General features: G+C 41.4%; 1 long non-coding RNA gene across 1 annotated transcript; it reads right to left on the reverse strand.

Annotated features, from left to right (window-relative positions):
• Positions 1–1,215: 1,215 nt before the first annotated feature.
• On the reverse strand, positions 1,216–3,252 carry LOC129845891 (uncharacterized). Its single transcript, XR_008758140.1, has 2 exons — positions 2,648–3,252; positions 1,216–2,377 (listed from the first exon to the last, which is right to left on the reverse strand). It is a non-coding gene; the product is annotated as an uncharacterized LOC129845891 (long non-coding RNA).
• Between the last annotated feature and the right edge of the window lie 10,172 nt (positions 3,253–13,424).

Consider the following 13,424-nt stretch of genomic DNA (forward strand, 5'->3'; position numbering starts at 1 on the left):
GTCGTGAAGGATCGGTGGGGTTCCGTGCCCCGTACCGGCAGTAGAAGGGGTCCGGATATTGTAGCCGAGGAGTGTGCTTCAGGAGTAGCCCAGGAGCCCTAGCCGGGAGATGGGTCTAGCATGGGCTAGCTCCAGGCTAGTTGGTGCTTGCTCCGGGACGGAAACGTTAGCCAGGATTAGTCAACCCGGGTTGCGGTTAGCTAGCTGCCATGATCCAGATGAAAAGGTTCAGAGTTTGCGGTAGGAATCCGGGGATATGGAGAGAAAAATAGGTCTGGTATGCTCTGGTTTGAAACGCGCTGTACGAACTGGCGAGAGCTTTCCAAGCTAAAGGTTAGCTGATGACCGCTGGCAGTGGTTAGCTGACTGATAGCTGATAGCTGGTAGCTAGTTAGCTAGCTAGCTTCAGTTGAGGTATTCCAGTTTCGGAGGTAAATAGAAATACTTTAGAAAAAAAACAGATCCACACCACATTGGGTGAGGCGGGTTGCAGGAGAGTATTTTGAAGTTGAGGTTTAGGAAAAATATCAAAAAAATGTGAAGGAAAAGATATATACATGGGATGAGACAAGACAAAGACGTCTGACTGATACGCCATCTTGGAAACAGTAGTGTTGTACGAACTGGCGAGAGCTATATATCAGTAATACATAAACTCATTCACCGTATTGGTATATGTGTTGATATTATTTTCTGAAGCTACTCTGAACATATCCCAATCCACGTGATCAAAACAATCTTGAAGCGTGGATTCCAATTGGTCAGACCAGCGTTGAATAGTCCTCACTACGGGTGCTTCCTGTTTGAGTATCTGCCTATAGGAGGGGAGAAGCAAGATGGAATCGTGGTCCGATTTGCCGAATGGAGGGCAGGGGAGGGCCTTATATGCTTTCTGGAAGGTAGTATAGAAACGGTCGAGGGTTTTAGCAGCTCGAGTACAACAATCAATATGTTGATAGAATTTCGGGAGCCTTTTCCTCAAATTTGCTTTGTTAAAATCCCCAGCTACAATAAATGCAGCCTCAGGATATGTGGTTTCCAGTTTGCATAAAGTCCAGTGAAGTTCTTTGAGGGCCATTGTGGTATCCGTTTTAGTCCATATATCAGTAATGCATTAATCACTTCAATGTTAGTATTCAAGACTACAAGTGATTGAATAGATGTGTGAATTGTTTTATCATATATTTTGTAGACACAGGAAGCATTAATAATGAATTTGTTTAAATGAAGTAGTTTTTATTTGACATGATTTATTCCAACAGCAATGAGTTGTCTCTTCCTCTGGCTCTGAGCAACAGGTGAGTAGATACACCATCATCAGTCATCGTTACATACGCACGCACACATACACGCATGATCACACACACGTGCATGCACACACAGATACACACACAAGCATGTGCACACACACATGGGCAAATATTTCTAAACAAAGGCACGTAAACCCATAGGTCACAGTAAGGCAGGTTCACAGCACTGAGATGAACATTCTGAGATGAACATTCTGTTTCTGTCTGGGTGAGGGCTCTCTCCTCCATTCCTAGGGGTTAGGAGGAGTGAGGAAGAGTGAGGAGGATGGTGTGGAGGTGTGAGTATGGGTGAGGAGGAGGAAGGGTGAGTAGATAAAGGAGAGGAAGGAAGGGGTAGGAAGCGTGAGGAGGGGTGAGAGAGGTAGTCTTGTGCAAGGGAGGAGGGGTGAGGAGGGGTGAGAGAGGGACTCCTGTGCAGGGGAGGATGGGTGAGGAGGGGATGAGACTGTGCAGGGCAGGAGGTGTGAGGAAGGGTGAGGCGTGTGCAGTGTGGATAAACACTCCTCCGCCATCATTATCCCAGTAACCTTTCCCTCAGCAGACAGCCAGTGACAGACTCTCCCAAGTTAAAAACCTTTGTCTCAGAGATGACAGCCTCCTCTCCTCTCCTCTCTTCTCTTCTCTTCTCTTCTCTCATCAACAGTACATACATACAGTACTCACTCTGAAGACCATTGTTGCATTGATTAGAAACAGTTCCGTACACCATGTCCAGAAAAATCACAGTGCAGACATAGTATCTCTCTGCCAGGTCAGTAGGTTTACAAAAGAACATGACACACATGTAATGCACTAGTCATCACCATTATCATCATTATCATCATTATCATTATAATCATCAATGTTATCATCGTCATCATTATTATCATCATCACCACCATCATCATCATCATCATCATCAATGTTATCATCACCATCATCATCATCATCCAGGCTGTATTACATCCGGCCGTGATTGGGAGTCCCATAGCGCGGCGCATAATTGTCCCACAATTGGCCCAGCGTCGTCCGGGTTTGGCCCAAGTAGGCCGTCATTGTAAATAAGGATTTGTTCTTAACTGACTTGCCTAGATAAATAAAGGGTAAATTAAAAAAATATCATCATCATTATCATCATCATCCTCCTCCTTCTCCTCATCTTCGCCATCATCATCAACATTATTAACATCATCAGTTTGAAACTGAGAACAATGTTGGTCAGTCAACATCAGTCTTACTGTAATATAACAATCTTGTTCTATAGGACCGTCCTAATTTACTACACAACAATCCATTAGGATGACAGGCAAACAGCACTTTGATGGTTGATTAGCTCTGGTATGGTATCCTTGTCTTACCCTGTTTCCATCCGTACATTGTTGTGTAGAGCAGAGCCATGTGAAAGATGGGATCCTCTCCTCCATGTTACTCCTGTCTGAATCAGGATCAGGATGAGTCCGTTCTCATCTTTCTCCAAATGAATCCCTAGATGGGTGGTTTTCCCTGAGACCTCCATCTTTCCACAGGCATGGTTCTCTGTGGCCTCTCTAACCAGGCTCAATACCAACATGTTACCCATGTGGAACGCATTGTCTTTCCACAGGCATGGTTCTCTGCGGCCTCTCTAACCAGGCTCAATACCAACATGTTACCCATGTGGAACGCATTGTCTTTCCACAGGTGGCGTCAGTCCTACGTGACGCTGTAGTCCCTCGAACGACGAAAGCAAAGCCTACCTAAGACAATGAGCTGGACAGTTTCAGTAAAAGCTCACAGAAACAGCTTCAACTTCAGCTCATTCATTCCAGTTTTCAGGGGCTGCTGGGATCTAATGTGTGGTGTGTGTGTGTGTGTGTGTGTTTTCTGCGTGCACGTGCATGAATGCATACTCGTTCCTGTGTGCATGCTTGTGTACGTGCATACATGCCTCTGCAATCAATGTATGTGATGTGTGTATCCTTCTATGTTAGGTCAGTGCGTATTCAAATGTCCCTTTCTCCAGCCCCTCTATCCCGTCAGACCAGTTGGAGGAGGGCATGCTACTGTAGGGGTCCAGAAGGATCCTGAAACACCGGACTATGAGCAGGCCAAGGACCAGCAGCAACATCCCTATGAAGGCAAATGCTGCCTTCTGCTCCGACAGGATCAAGGAGTTGAGAAGCATTTCACTGTCACTCATAGCAGTCGGGGAGTGGTTATAATGGAGGCTACACATGGGTGGTGTTCACTAGCACCAAACTGAAGAAAACGGACTGAAACAGGGGGGGACTACCTGGACTTGTCCAATGAGAAACACTTGTTTTTGTTTTCCATTTTGCTACAGTGTACACTAATGAATATGACCCTGGTGAACACACGCTCATAGCAGGAAGCTAGCTTCACATGGTGAACACACGCCCAGACGGGGAGAAGCCTGCATGCTACCTGGAGAGAGAGAGAGAGAGAGAGAGAGAGCGAGAGAGAGAGAGAGAGAGAGAGAGAGAGAGAGAGAGAGAGAGAGCAGAGGAAGAAGGGGGGGGGGGGGGGGGGTTGGTGCTGTGTTGGAATCGTTTACCTTAGATTGTTCACTGTATATCTGCATGTTTTGTCATAAAAGGATCCCATAAGGAGATGAAATTCCTGTACTGTTTATAATTTACTATAACATACAATTTAATATAAATGATTTACTTTGGCAACTGTACATATTGAAACCACCCAATGGACATCCATATGATTGAACTGAATGAAATTAAACATTAATAAATAGTAATCTATAAATAGCTCCTCTGTAAATATCTAATCAAACACAACGTTAAAACATCCACACGCTCCAGCTTCTCTGTTCATCCTACACATAACTGAAGTCGGCAGACCGCTAACATGGACATACACACCAGAGAGACAGAGGAAGACAGACAGATATACGACAATCTAACGTTCAGTCATAACATCAAAAACACACAGTCCGCACAACAATAACATGTGGTTCAAAGCCTATGTCCAATTCAATTCCACTTATTCTCCATTGATGCCATAACTAAATGAAAATGCATCATGGCATAAACCATATAAGCGATAGGATATCAAACAAAAACCTGACATCACACATGCATTGTGATGCATAATATAATAAGGAGAAAGCCTCTGTACCTGTTGCTTGTTGTGAGGAGCAGCTGGCCAGATGGTGTAATCTCATCACAAAAGGAGGTGATGGAGACTGACAACACATGATAACAGAAAGGAGAAAAGACAGAGCAGTCCTCATTCCTCACAGACCTCTCATACGATACCAACACTAGCCTCTTTCTGCCTGGGGTATGACTGAGCAGCAGGTGGCAAGTGAGAGAGGGGTGGGGAAGAGGGGGGGAGAGAGGAGAGAGAGAAGATAGTGGGAGAGAGGGATAGATGAGAAAATGAGAAAGAGGGATCAGAGAGAGAGAGAGAGAGAGAGAGAGAGAGAGAGAGGGGGAGAAGATAGTGGGAGAGAGAGTGTAAGAGAATGAGAGTTATAGCGAGAGAGAGAGAGAGATAGATGATGTGCTGTTGACAGAAGATGTGATGTGGTTGGGTAGAGAAGAGGTAGAGAGAGAGAGATAGATAATGTGCTGTTGACAGAAGATGTGATGTGGTTGGGTAGAGAAGAGGTAGGCAGCAGGACGACAGGCTGTCGTGACATGCTTTCCGACCTGTTGCTGCTGTTCTGTTTCTGTCTCTACTGGAGAACTGCTGTTTCCTAGAGCACGCTACGCACACACAGCCCTCCCTCGTCCATCCCTCCATCTGTAAACCTATCTCTCCATCCATAGTCCTCTCATTAGATACACAAGACTAACCCCCATCTGCTGGTCAGATGGCTCAGCATCAGGTCCCCTGCCTCCTCCTCCTCCTCCTCTTCATTATCATTCTGTCTCTCTACCTCTCCCTCCAAAAGCACGTTCCCCCCTCCTGCTGCATGGCAACCATTTGTTAGTCTCACACAGCCAGTCAGTCTGCTGTTTCTCTCTCTCTCTTTCTCTCTCACACACAGACACACACACACGCATATATTCTCTCCCTCTGCTGCACTAGTACTGGGGCTGCAGCAACAACCCTCCTCTCCCTCCTCCTCTTTCTCCACCACTGCTTCTCCCCCTCCTCCTTTCCCACTCCTTCTCCTCTTCTTTATTTTTATTTTCTAGATCCCTCCGAATATGAGGAATGTGATGCTTTTGCATGCAGGCCCCTCCAGTTACTGATCTCTATAGGTACTGCTCTGTTAAGCTGCAGGATATACTGCTACACTATGAGTTCATATTCACCCTGTAGGTATACTGCTACACTATGAGGCCATATTCACCCTGTAGGTATACTGCTACACTATGAGTTCATATTCACCCTGTAGGTATACTGCTACACTATGAGTTCATATTCACCCTGTAGGTATACTGCTACACTATGAGTTCATATTCACCCTGTAGGTATACTGCTACACTATGAGGCCATATTCACCCTGTAGGTATACTGCTACACTATGAGTTAATATTCACCCTGTAGGTATACTGCTACACTATGAGTTCATATTCACCCTGTAGGTATACTGCTACACTATGAGGCCATATTCACCCTGTAGGTATACTGCTACACTATGAGTTCATATTCACCCTGTAGGTATACTGCTACACTATGAGTTCATATTCACCCTGTAGGTATACTGCTACACTATGAGTTCATATTCACCCTGTAGGTATACTGCTACACTATGAGGCCATATTCACCCTCTAGGTATACTGCTATACTATGAGGCCATATTCACCCTGTAGGTATACTGCTACACTATGAGGCCATATTCACCCTGTAGGTATACTGCTACACTATGAGTTCATATTCACCCTGTAGGTATACTGCTACACTATGAGGCCATATTCACCCTGTAGGTATACTGCTACACTATGAGGCCATATTCACCCTGTAGGTATACTGCTACACTATGAGTTAATATTCACCCTGTAGGTATACTGCTACACTATGAGTTCATATTCACCCTGTAGGTATACTGCTACACTATGAGGCCATATCCACCCTGTAGGTATACTGCTACACTATGAGTTCATATTCACCCTGTAGGTATACTGCTACACTATGAGTTCATATTCACCCTGTAGGTATACTGCTACACTATGAGTTAATATTCACCCTGTAGGTATACTGCTACACTATGAGGCCATATTCACCCTGTAGGTATACTGCTACACTATGAGTTCATATTCACACTGTAGGTATACTGCTACACTATGAGTTAATATTCACCCTGTAGGTATACTGCTACACTATGAGTTCATATTCACCCTGTAGGTATACTGCTACACTATGAGTTCATATTCACCCTGTAGGTATACTGCTACACTATGAGTTCATATTCACCCTGTAGGTATACTGCTACACTATGAGTTCATATTCACCCTGTAGGTATACTGCTACACTATGAGTTCATATTCACCCTGTAGGTATACTGCTACACTATGAGTTCATATTCACCCTGTAGGTATACTGCTACACTATGAGGCCATATTCACCCTGTAGGTATACTGCTACACTATGAGTTCATATTCACACTGTAGGTATACTGCTACACTATGAGGCCATATTCACCCTGTAGGTATACTGCTACACTATGAGTTCATATTCACCCTGTAGGTATACTGCTACACTATGAGTTCATATTCACCCTGTAGGTATACTGCTACACTATGAGGCCATATTCACCCTGTAGGTATACTGCTACACTATGAGTTCATATTCACCCTGTAGGTATACTGCTACACTATGAGTTCATATTCACCCTGTAGGTATACTGCTACACTATGAGGCCATATTCACCCTGTAGGTACACTGCTACACTATGAGTTCATATTCACCCTGTAGGTATACTGCTACACTATGAGTTCATATTCACACTGTAGGTATACTGCTACACTATGAGGCCATATTCACCCTGTAGGTACACTGCTACACTATGAGTTCATATTCACCCTGTAGGTATACTGCTACACTATGAGGCCATATTCACCCTGTAGGTATACTGCTACACTATGAGTTCATATTCACCCTGTAGGTATACTGCTACACTATGAGTTCATATTCACCCTGTAGGTATGCCGCTACTTAAGCAAGTATCCACCCCAATGGGTTGTATAATATGTAGTGTAATTGGTGCTACTGTTGGCTGGCTGATAATTGAAACAGCCCATCTAATTAAACACTCATTACCAGACGCTGCCTGATGACAGAGGGATGGTGGGATGTAGGAATGGAGGGATGAATTGATGATGCGATGGCAAGGTGGAGGAACAGAGGGATGTAGGGATAGAGGGATGGGCTTTTAAAGAACCCTGTGGCTTGTTTAGTCAGAATAGAATCACTGTTATCAGATTCGTTATCTAGAATGTGCTTCACCCGCAAGTGAATCTTTGACAATAGAAATATCCTCTGTGTACAACGTAAAACACCAAATAATGCTTGCAGAGCAGATTTAGGCCGATACCAGCCAGAAAAGAGAAGTTAAATTTTACAACCACCTAAAAGGAAGTGATTCCCAAACCTTCCATAATAAAGCCATCGCCTACAGAGAAATTAACCTGGAGAAGAGTCCCCTAAGCAAGCCGGTCCTGGGGCTCTGTTCACAAACAGACCCCACAGAGCCCCCGGACAGCAACACAATTAGACCTAACCAAATGATGAGAAGACAAACAAATTATTACTTGACACATTGAAAGAATTTACAAAAAACTAGAATGCTATTTGGCCCTAAACACAGTGGCAGAAAACCTGAACACTGTGACTGACCTAAATTAAGGACATCTTTGACTATGTACAGACTCAGTGAGCATAGCCTTGCTATTGAGAAAGGCCGCCAAAAGCAGACCTGGCTCTCAAGAGAAGACATTTTGTGTGCACACTGCCCACAAAATGAGGTGGAAACTGAGCTGCACTTACTCACCTCCTGCCAAATGTATGACCATGTTAGAGACACATATTTCCCTCAGATTACACAGACCCACAAATAATTTGAAAACAAATCCAATTTTGATAAACTCCCATATCTATTGGGTGAAATACCACAGTGTGCCATCACAGCAGCAATATTTGTGACCTGTTGCCACAAGAAAAGGGCAATCAGTGAAGAACAAACACCATTGTAAATACAACCTATATTTATGTTTATTTATTTTCCTTTTGTACTTTAACTATTTGCACATCATTACAACACTGTATATGACATAATATGACACATGAAATGTCTTTATTCTTTTGGAACTTTTGTGAGTGTAATGTTTACTGTACATTTGATATTGTTTATTTCACTTTTGTTTATTATATATTTCACTTGCTTTGACAATGTAAACATATGTTTCCCATGCCAATAAAGCCCTTTGAATTTAAATTTAAATTGAATTGAGTGTCTTTATCAGAGAGAGCTGGACAGCGGGTCACTGACATAATCAACTGTAAAACAATCACTGCAGCATCACCTGCTGCTTCTTACAATACTACAGTGCCTTGCAAATGTATTCACCCCCTTGGTGTTTTTCCTATTTTTTTGCATTACAACCTGTAATTTAAATAGATTTTTATTTGCATTTCATGTAATGGACATACACAAAATAGTCCAAATTTGTGACGTGAAATGAAAAAAATAAATAAAAAAATAGTTAAAGTGGTGCGTGCATGTTTTCACCCCCTTTGATATGAAGTCCCTAAATAACATCTAGTGCAACCAATTACCTTCAGAAGTCACATAATTAGTTAAATAAAGTCCACCTGTGTGCAATCTAAGTGTCACATGATCTGTCACATGATCTCAGTATAGATACACCTGTTCTGAAAGGCCCCAGAGTCTGCAACACCACTAAGCAAGGGGCACCCCCAAGCAAGCGGCACTATGGAGACCTAGGAGCTCTCCAAACAGGTCAGGGACAAAGTTGTGGAGAAGTACAGATCAGGGTTGGGTTATAAAAAAATATCAGAAACTTTGAACATCCCACGGAGCACCATTAAATCCATTATTAAAAAATGGAAAGATTATGGCACCACAACAAAGTGACCAAAGATAACCCTGAAGGAGCTGCAAAGCTCCACAACAGAGATTGGAGTATCTGTCCATAGGACCACTTTAAGCCGTGCACTCCACAGAGCTGGGCTTTACTGAAGAGTGGCTAGAAAAAAAGCCATTGCTTAAAGAAAAAAATAAGCAAACACATTTGGTGTTTGCCAAACGGCATGTGGGAGACTCCCCAAACATGTGGAAGAAGGTACTCTGGTCAGATGATACTAAAATGTAGCTTTTTGGCTATCAAGGAAAACGCTATGTCTGGTGCAAACCCAACACCTCTCATTACCCAGAGAACACCATTCCATTTTTTATCGGCAGGGACAAGGAAACTGGTCAGAATTGAAGGAATGATGGATGGGGCTAAATACAGGGAAATTCTTGAGGGAAACCTGTTTCAGTCTCCCAGAGATTTGAGACTGGGACGGAGGTTCACCTTCCAGCAGGACAATGACCTTATGCATACTGCTAAAGCTACACTCGAGTGGTTAAAGGGGAGACATTTAAATGTCTTGGAATGGCCTGGTCAAAGCCCAGACCTCAATCCAATTGAGAATCTGTGCTGTGACTTAAAGCTTGCTGTACACCAGCGGAACCCATCCAACTTGAAGGAGCTGGAGCAGTTTTGCCTTGAAGAATGGGCAAAAATCCCAGTGGCTAGATGTTCCAAGCTAAAAGAGACATACCCCAAGAGACTTGCAGCTGTAATTGCTGCAAAAGGTGGCTCTACAAAGTATTGACTTTGGGTGGGGTGAATAGTTATGCACGCTCAAGTTTTCTGTTTTTTTTTTGTCTTATTTCTTGTTTGTGTCACAGTGGTAGACATGTTGTGTAAATGAAATGATACAACCCCCCCAAAAATCAATTTTAATTCCAGGTTGTAAGACAACAAAATAGGAAAAATGTCAATGGGGGTGAATACTTTCGCAAGCCACTGTATGCATATTATCATGCTCTGCCTTTCTTCTCCAGGTCATTAGGCTACTGTACAAGAGAGAATGTGCTCCCACTCAACTTTTACCTAGTAAATGACCTTTGGGCCTTGAGTAGGCAACTGTATTCACATCCTCAATCTGTGTGACCAAACCTTTACTGCTGATCCCGTTTTAAGATGTCCTTTTTTGATAACACTGCATATTGTAGCCTACTCCAGGATAGTCCAAAGTAATTGTAAAATATACAGTGTCTGTAAAATGTATATAGGTTCAGAACTTTTGTAAAATAGCACAATTAAAAATATATGGCAAATAGAAATCAAATTGTATGGACATCAGAAATAGATGAAGGTCAGGACTAAAAACAAACAAAATATAACTATTGTAAAATAGATTGTGTCTGTAAAATGTACATAAATGTACATATATAAGCTGGAAGTAGAAGCATAAGTGTTATTGTTTATTAGTTTACTCCAATTAGGGGAGGGGTGGTAGGGTTTGCAGGAAATAATAAAGGAAAATATATATATTTTAAATATGTATATATGTATGTGTATGTATGTTTATATATATGTGGGTTTGTGTGTATATGTATATATATATATATATATATATATATTTACCCCCCCAAAAAATGGGGGATTGGAAAATATGCAGACAATTGCATTGATGGAAGCTACAAACTATCTGCAATATTAAAGCTGATCTACCCCCTAAAGAAATATAATGAAAGTCCTAAGTAATTACAATAGAACATTAGTAGATTGATATTTGATCGTGCCAGATACCTTTGCAGAATGAGCAGATACTGTATGCACACATAGCATATTATCAGCAGTGGAAATATTGGGTTGTCAATGATGAGATTAATCTCATAATAAGTAGAAGATACATTATATATACACAAGTATGTGGACACCCATTCAAATGAGTGGATTTGACTATTTCAGTTACACCTGTTGCTGACAGGTATAGAAAATCGAGCACACAGCCATGCAATCTCCATAGACAAACATTGACAGCCATCTATCCACGGTTTCTGGTTAGGGTAGGTTTACTGCCAATGTGACCAGTGAAGCAAAATCTTAACTCTACAGCATACAATGACATTCTAGACCAGCGTTTCTTAAAGTATGTGTCGCGGACCTGTTAATGGTTGGTCGCGACGTAAATGTATAATTATTTCATTAATTGAATTAATTTGGACAAGTGTAACGGCGCTCTCCGTTCAGTGCACTCTCTGCTTATCAGCGGTCTCTGCTCAGTTTGGGGAGAGGTTGTAGAGGGAGATGCCCATGTGCTTCGCTGTTTACCGGATCTTTTTTCTGCAGTTTTCTTGAAGATCACTCCGCGACCCACACGCTGCAGCGCTGTCGTTCAAGCCACTGACTTGGTATTCCCACTCGCCATCACACACCGCTATCATGAAATGGGCTCATGCTATTTATCATGAAATGGGCTCATGCTATTTTTTAATATATATATATATATATATTTTTTATTTATTTTTTATTAACAACAAATCAAAACAGAAAGTACATAAGAGAACACAAGTATATATAGATGATATACAATGGACAATCGAGCTAGGGGGTACAATATCACATTACAATTACACAAGGACCTTAATAAAGGGACATACATAAACTTACAATTCTAACAGCTTTTTTGTTAGTAGAGTATTTAACTGTCTTAAAATACAGTTCAATTTCTTTTTGTAGGGTAAGAAAATGTGTTTTTGTTAGTAAATTTACATTTGTGAATAAGAAATTTGGCCAAAAGAATAATGAAATTAATTACATAAAAATGTTTCAGCTTATTTTTATCGTATGTAAAGAATCCAAGCAGTACATCTCTCCACAATAGTGTAAAATCTTCATAAATGTGTTCAATTATAAATCTACTGATGTCTTGCCACAGTTTTCTTACATGAATACAATGCCAAAAAAGATGCAACACTGTTTCTGGGTGGTCATTACAAAAAGAGAAATTTGAGTTGATGTTTTCCTTAAACTTCTTCATATAATGGTTGGCAGGATAATATTTATGAATAATTTTAAAGGAAACTTCCTTAATTTTGTTAACAAGTAGGTATGTGTGTGGCAACATCCAAACTTTTCCCCAACAGATATTATCAATAAATCCATTCCAATAAGGCATGACATAAGGTATAGATACAACATCCTGCTGAAACAAGGTTCGTATCGTTCTGTTGTTGAATGGACCAAAAGAGAAACAAATCTTTCCTACTGATGAGTCAACAGGGTCAATGGAAGGTAGGCTCTGAGGGTCAGGTCTTGACACGTTCCTGAATAACAGAGCAACACCTGAGGGAATGGCGTCTAAAACAATTGCAAAATCTTTAGGTGTTACAGGGACCTTGTAAAGTGATAAGAATTCCTTATACCTGAGTTAAAGACCCTCTGCATTTACCAGTTGGCTCACCAATAGGATATTATTTCAGAACCAATATTCTAAAAACAAAGTATTTTTATACAATATATCCCGATTATTCCATATATAATATCTGTGTGGAGAAAAATTGTGTTTATAAATTAAGGACCATGACAAGAAAACCTGCCGATGAAAAGCAGAAAGTTTCACTGGAATTTTGTCAATATTATAATTGCACCACAACAACATGAAGTTAAGGCCACCAAAAGTAGAGAAGACACGATGAGGAATAAAATTCCAGATAGAAGTGGATCTTCTTAGGAATTGTTTTATCCAATTGATCTTAAAAGTATTATTTAAAGTCCAGAAAATTCAGTAAATGGACTCATGCTAGCCACAAGTTCTGACTCAGCTCAATCGTCATGAAACGCAAATACAGTGATGACTTTTTGTCTCTTTCATACAAACTTTGAGAAATATCGAGGAGTGCCCACAATCTGTTTTGTGTGGGGAAGTGCTTAGTAATGAGTCTCTCGACACAACCAAATTAATAAAACGACATGTCCTGACACAACATGACAGTAACGTTAAACAGGGAGTTATTTCAGAACAGGGTAGAATGCTTCAGGAAACAGTGCTTCGAAAGTGAAAAAGTAAGTCAATTAGCAAGGCATTGTCATTTTATAACAGGTAAGCAGAAAAGCAGAAATAAGGGAGTACTATCTCTCATAGTAGTAG

The sequence above is a fragment of the Salvelinus fontinalis genome, unplaced genomic scaffold, assembly GCF_029448725.1.
Source record: "Salvelinus fontinalis isolate EN_2023a unplaced genomic scaffold, ASM2944872v1 scaffold_0397, whole genome shotgun sequence".
Classification (NCBI taxonomy): Eukaryota; Metazoa; Chordata; class Actinopteri; order Salmoniformes; family Salmonidae; genus Salvelinus; species Salvelinus fontinalis.